This window comes from Myotis nattereri (genome assembly GCF_964212035.1).
Source record: "Myotis nattereri genome assembly, chromosome: 14".
Taxonomy (NCBI): Eukaryota; Metazoa; Chordata; class Mammalia; order Chiroptera; family Vespertilionidae; genus Myotis; species Myotis nattereri.
Window position 1 is genome coordinate 50,819,191 of NC_138089.1, and position 7,212 is coordinate 50,826,402.

Genomic DNA, 7,212 nt, shown 5'->3' on the forward strand with positions numbered 1-7,212 from the left:
CAGCAGGGTGTGCTTGCACAACATTTCATTTGCATAGATTCAGGATCATTGCAAATTCAAATGTTGCCTTTTGGAACTTTTGGGGACTTTTTTCCCCCAAATACTTTGATCGGCAGTTGATTGAATCTGCAGATGCAACACCCATGGGTATGGAGAGCTTACTCCATTGAGGGACAGAGAAGTTGAGAATAACTCTGAGGTACCTCAGTTCCCTTAACTCTTTTTTTTTTCTGATTTTAAGTTTAAATATCCAAGATAAAATTTTCATCCAAGAATGAGGAATTTTATATCCAAAAACCCACAAATTTTATAATGCTTTAAATCTAAAAAGAAGATTATAGTAGATCATCTTCTCTGGAGGGCATAGGTTTTGGGTGGGGGTGGAAAATATATATAAAAATGCATTTGATCTTTGCCCTTGTATTGACAACCATACATAGGGGACCAAAATTTGCCAAACCCGAGATGTGTCTCTTTGGCATGAAGATTACTTTAGGCTGATTACTTTTATGGAACAAAAGACTCAAGAAGAACCTTAGACCTTTTCCCTTATTGTGCAAAAGAATTTAGATAGCTGGCCTGCTCAGGAAGGGGGCTATCATCATAGACAACTGTAGTTTACGATGAAGGAGCTGTGATATACAGGGAGGAACCCAGCGAAGCTCATTTCATCAAAGTCCTCGCTGTGCCCACTGTTTCAGTGTGGCCCAGCAAACATTTGTTTACCAAGTAAGTGCACTTTTCATCTTCCTCTAATGACCATCTTTCCCCCTTGAAGTCCCAGACTCTTTCCCCTGCTCCTATTCAGAATGACATATGAACTCTCAATCCCTGACTGCCTGTGGGCCTCCGATTTTTATGCAGCCCCCGTACATATGAAATCAAATTTTATTTTCTTCTCCTAATATGTCTTATGTGAATTTGAGTATTGGGCCAGCTGAAGAAACCAGAAGCTTAGAAGGAAAAAAACATCCCTCCCCTTCGCATATAAGGAGGAGGAGTTTGCATTAGAAATACAGCTAATCCCCAGAGGGAAGCCTCTATAAATCCTCAGTACCCATGTCCTTGGTTGGTTTTGTTGGTTTGCTGGCTCTCATTGGCTTTCACCATTGTCTTGACTTTTTAAATGCCCTGTTCTCACAGGCATTATTTTCTCTGATCAGACACCTGGAATTATAGTCATTGGTAACCATGAGAATGGGTTTCCTGGGACCAACCTCCAATTTGGTGGAGTCCTATTGAAATGCCAATCAAAGTTCCAGGCAGCAGGGGAGAAGACTTCCCGGGGGCATTGATATTCTGAAATGTAAATTGGGGTTTTCCTAGGCTTCCACTGCAATCTTTAAGATGTCCTCCTCCCTTTGTTCGGAAACATGCTCAGTGCAGCTGGGGATGCTATTTCCAATTAACAGACAAATCGGTGTGGAAGGAAAGGGAGAGTATTAACATTCTTAGAGTTCAGCTTAGAGCAGCAGTTTTCCACCTTTTCATCTCGTGGCCACATGAACTAATTACCAAAGTTCCGCATCACGCCAAAATATGTACGTTTTGCTGATCTGACAAAAAAAGATTAGTATGATTTTGATTCATTTACACCAGACGGCTATTGTTGTTTTGGCTGTTGTCACTTTTTTTTTTTTTTTTTTTTTTTGACAATCTAAGGGAAAAGAAGTCGGTGCCCCTGACTAAACAGTCAGGTATTAAATGTTTGAAAAATTCTCGTGGCACACCAGTGTGCCTGCCGAGGCTTATCAGTTGAATATCATGGGCTTAGAGGTTTGTTTGTTTTCCCATTGACCATGTCAACTTTGCAGTAACTTCAAATAATTTGATGGTTTAGGTGGAATATGACAGATTCAGGATGGAATAAAAACTCACTAGGAATTATGCGTATTAGAGTTTAGGAATCATGAGAAGCAACCTGTGCCAGCTTATGTAGGTGTGTCTGCCATCAGATTTAAAGAGCATTTTACAAATGCAAATAGATAAGAATCTATTTTGTGATTAAAAAAAAATTGTCACTTTGAAGTATCCATTTTCCTCTGACTGACATTAGTAGGATCGATTTGAATATCAACTTGACTAAAGTCATGCCAGGCTTCCAACTATATTAGAGGCTGGGGCAAAAGTAGGCTTACAGTTGTGAGTACACAAAACATAGAGTTTATTCTTGTATTATTATTTCTTAATTATTGTATTGTTATTTCTTAATTATTGTATTGTTTCTCATATGAACAACTATAAAACTCCTTGTGCCCTGCCCTGTACATTTCTCTTTGCAGTGACACTCACAACCAAAGGGCAGTCCACAGGATGAGACTTTGTCTTTAGTTCTTTAGTAAAGTGAGGCATTTGTTTGACATCATAAAAAATGGCAATGCAACCAAGCCCACAGAAGTAATTACATTGCAGTTGTCTAATGAGAAAATAAATAAGTAAAAAGAATAGAAAAGAATTTAGTATGCGGTGATCTCTAGTAACAAATGGAGGTCACTGCATGCAGTATAACCACAGGGTGTAGCACAAATGATGGTTTCCCAACAAATGATGGTTATAAGAAAAAGAGACAACTTAAACCAGCAGATAGGACCTAAAAAAATATGCTAGCCTCAAAAATCACATGTGCATTAGCAAGCAACCCCATACTCACATCACCACCAAAAATCTTTGTGCCAGAAAAGATCACCTCTTCCAACTTCACTGCAGCCACCCTGGTCACCAGCGACTCCCACCTACTTCTGCCCCTGTTTCCTGTAATGGCTCTGCTAAAACAGAACTCAAATCAGGTCAATCCTCTGCTCAGAACCCGCCAACATCTTCCCATCTCACTCAAAGTTAAGGCATCATTTCCTTTAAAGGCCTCCAGGTCTGTCCAGGATCCTCCTCACCTCCTGCTCACCTCCTCCCCCACAACCCCACTTCTTATTACTCTCTCTACCCTGAGAGTACAGGTCACACTCCAGACCATCAGCCTTCATGGTGTTGGGGTGTAGGAACTTTTGTTCTTGCCACCCCCTCTGTCATGAGTTGGCTTCCCACATATATCATTAGTGTTGACTTCCTCCAGGCTAAATAAGTCATGTCCTCAGTGAGGCCTCTCTGACCATCTCACTTAATGTTAAAAATCACCCCCTTTCGCTCATAATTTGTATCAACACAAAATATCTGTATGGTACATTATACTGATTTATTTTGTTATGATCTGTTTCATTCTCACAAGAATATAAGCTCCAGGTGGACAGGAATTCGCATCTATTGTGTTCACTGTGGTCATTTCCGGACCTAGAACAGTGTCTGCATGTAATAGATGCTCGATAAATACTTGCTGATTAAGTAAGTCCTTGCTTATAAAATGGTGAGGGTTGGATGCGATCATCTCTGGAAAACGTTTGGCATTGTGTCTTGTCATGTAGAACTCTCCCTGCAAATGGTGGTGGTAATCCTGTTTCCTTTTTCTCATTGAAAGTCAAATGTAGGTGATGATGTTTGGAAGAGAGAAGAGTGACTTAACCTTAAGAGACAGACATATTTTAAAGTGTTCTAAATAGATCTCTAACAGACCTGATGATTTCTCAAAACTATTTAGAAGCTTTGGACTTAACTTTATAAAATAACAAATTTCAAATTCAATCAGATCGCTCTCCATTTAAATTATCAGGAGAAAAATAAATACAGTGACAGATGAAACGAATGTGATGAAAGGCTTCCATTTTTGAGTACTTCTCCTTATGTTCAAACTCAATAAAGAGCTGACTTGTCTCTGGAGTCGTTGCCAACAAATAAATGCACTTTAATTTTTTGGCTCCCCTTTCTATTGGGTGCACTAGCTCTGCCTTGCTCAAGGCCCTTCAGTTTTTCTTCAAGGTTCTGCCTTGTGAGTTCACTACTTCAATGTTTTCAGCCATTGCCTGTGCTCAGATTATAACCAATTTTCCCTGGTTCCTCATTCTTTCAGTTTTTTATTCTGTGTTACTACTAAAATATCTTTGTATTTAAACATCCAAACTCTGCTAGGAATATGAATGTCTCTCACCAACATGTCAGCTGCCTAAGTGATTGTACTGTGTTAACTCTTCTTTATTTTTGTTTCCTTGTTCTGCTTCATCAAAAATCTGAACTTTTTTCCCTTTATCATAATTCCTGTATCTCTTTTTTAAAAAATATATATTTTATTTATTTCAGAGAGGAAGGGAGAGGGAGAGAGAGAAACATCAATGATGAGAGAGAATCATTGATTGGCTGCCTCCTGCATGCTCCCAACTGGGGATCGAGCCCACAACTTGAGCATGCACACTCACCGGGGATGGGACCGTGACTTCCTGGTTCAAAGGTCAAAGCTCAACCAGTAACCATGCTAGCTGGGCATTTCTGTATCTTTTCTTTCCCTTTTCCCTCTGTAGTTGTAGTTGCAGTAGGATATATTAAAATAAATTTTTATTGTTTTCTATTTATTACTATTATTATAACATATTCCTGCTATATAAAACATATTATTGAGACTAGATACCTAAAATATATATGCCGACCCCTCGGGTGAGAAATAAAACAAAAAAGTCAAAGCTCCTTGTATATTCTTCTGCAAGCATATTCCATCTTTTCCACAAATAATAACTGACTTCCTGAATTCATTGTTCATCTTTCCCATGCATGAATTTTCAGTGTAAACCTAAACCTTTGTTCATATTTGTTTTCTTAAACAGCTAACTTTTTTAACATTTTACATTTCATGTAAATGTTATGCTGTATTTCTCTCAGCATTATGCTTTGGAGATTCATCCATGACAATGTGTATAGTTACAATCCGTTCCTTTTCACTGCCGTATAGTATTCCAGTATATAACTATGCCACAATTTATTTGTACAGTTTATAATTGATCCTTATCTGGTCTCTTTGTTCCTATGCTCTTTAATGCCCAATCCACCACCCAGTTGCTTAAATAATCTTTTTCGTATCTTTCCTAGTCAATTCTCTACCCTGCTCAAGAATGTAAATAAACCCCCACTACCTGTAATAGCAACACTAGTGTTGGGGTCCAGCCCCAGCAGGTCCAGGGGTTCCCAACGGTGTGGATGGAGTCGGTGAAGAAGGAAGGACACGGAGGCAGCATTCAGTTGATCATCATAGTTGGGTTCTCTCGCCAGGTTCTGTCTTTATTGTCTTGTTACATCTGTATTTATACCAGTTGATTTTAATCCTATCAATTCTATTTCAAAGGTTAGGGCGTTTCTTATCTCCATTCCAAGGTTTCTCTATTGTTCTATTAAGCTACAAGGGAGTAACTGAAGGAGATTATCCTAAGTAAAGATTATGTAGTTTAAGTGTGATTGTTCCTGGTTAAAGTGATTAATTACCCACCTGGCACTTAGTTAAGGGGTTTTATTCCCTCCCTAACTCCAGGGGAAAATCCTCACCTGGGGAAACAACCTTTCTCAGGGAGGTGGTCCTGTTTAAAACACATAGCGTTAAGAGGGGGAGCAAACATATGCCATATACGCCAGGTCCCTTGAAACATAAGCTGTGCAGATGTTTCTTCCCTGCAGTGACTGTGTCAAGCAGCAAGGGTGGATCGGCTTCCGGCACACTAGTTCTCTTATGGCTATGTACTAAGATAACTCACCACATTGTTTTTCCAGTATCACCATTCTCCCAAGTATTTTCTCTATACCTTGGTAAAGCATATCCTACTTTCATTTTTTAATAACATCTTCAAATACATCCAAGGAAATTAGCTACTGGAATAATTTTTCTTCTCCTTATTTCTTTTTATCGGTTTTCTTATTACTTTAGAAGTTGACTCTAAAATATAGTTCTTCATGACTTTTGCCTGATTTAAACCTGTTTCTTCTACTTTAATACCTAACTCCTTCTTGCCTCTGTCAAAAAGTACCCATTCTATTAAATAGATATTTATTGGGCATCCACTGGGAATGGATGGGATGTAAAGAAAGATACAGAATAAAACATACCCCTGTTCTTGAAGACTCAAACTAAATGTCTATTCATAAAGAAACACTGACAATTCAGCATGGTGAATAGTATGTTCAGATTTTAGGTAGGGGGCTGTGGAAGCAGACATGGGCTCCTTGCCTGCCTGTCGGAGGGAATGAAAGACAGGCTTTGGGAGAGCTAATATGTCTTCAATGAGTTTTAAAGATAAATAACTAGGCAAGAAGATAAAATATGAAGCAAATGGAAGTCATGCCAGGCAGAGGAAGGAATATTAACAAAATCTCATGAATGATAAGCCATATCACATATGCACAACATACTGTGGGAATGGCAAGTTTTGAAACTTGAGAGGAAGGCAGTGATCAAATAGGAGTGTTATGAGGATCAATGAATTAATATATCTAAAGTGCTTAGAACAGTGCCTGGCATTCAGTAAATACTCTATAATTGTTAGCTTAATAATCAAAAGCCTTGAATGTCAGGTTACAGAACTTGAATTGTGGAGAGTGTTCAACTGGTTTTAAGTAAGGAAATGGCATGGTAAGCTTTGCTTTCAGAACAGTGTGAAGACCATGTGAAGGGATAAGACAGGAGGCAGGGAAACTAATGAACAAATGTTGCCATTTCTCCCAAGAGCTGGCAAGGCTACGACAGAAGTAATAGCTACAAATATGAGGAGGAGATGAATTCAACAATGACTTAAGCTATTGATCTGCTATTGACTATGTTAATTGAAGGAGAAGAAGGAAGACTCATGGTGGTAGATTAGATGGCTGGTTAAAGAAGGTTCCATTAAGAGAGTGAGAGCATTTCCTGTGAATTCCTCACTAAACCATCTAATAAATACTTCTCCATGCTGTGTATGCTCTGCAAATATAGCTAATTGTGACTGAGATTATGCAACAGTGTTTTCTAACGAGGTGTATTATGACATATGACATTAATGGATCATGTACATTAAAAGCGATTACAGCAGTGTGTGCCCAGTAGAATGGGCATGGTGTTTGTTGCTTAAAGAAAGGACAGGTGTTAATCTTCAAAAACGTGCTTTTGACAGTGGTTCCTGGATTGAGACTGAGAGCCATTTGTTTTATGATAGAGAAAATTTTGCCTCCAGAGTACTGTACTAATTGTGGCTGTCATATTCTTGTTCTCTCATTGTTCTGTGAGATTAATGCATGCCTGGTAATGATCATTTCATAAGTTGGCTTAAAATACAATAGGGAATATATTGTGACAGTTTCTTAACATCGAGACCAAGA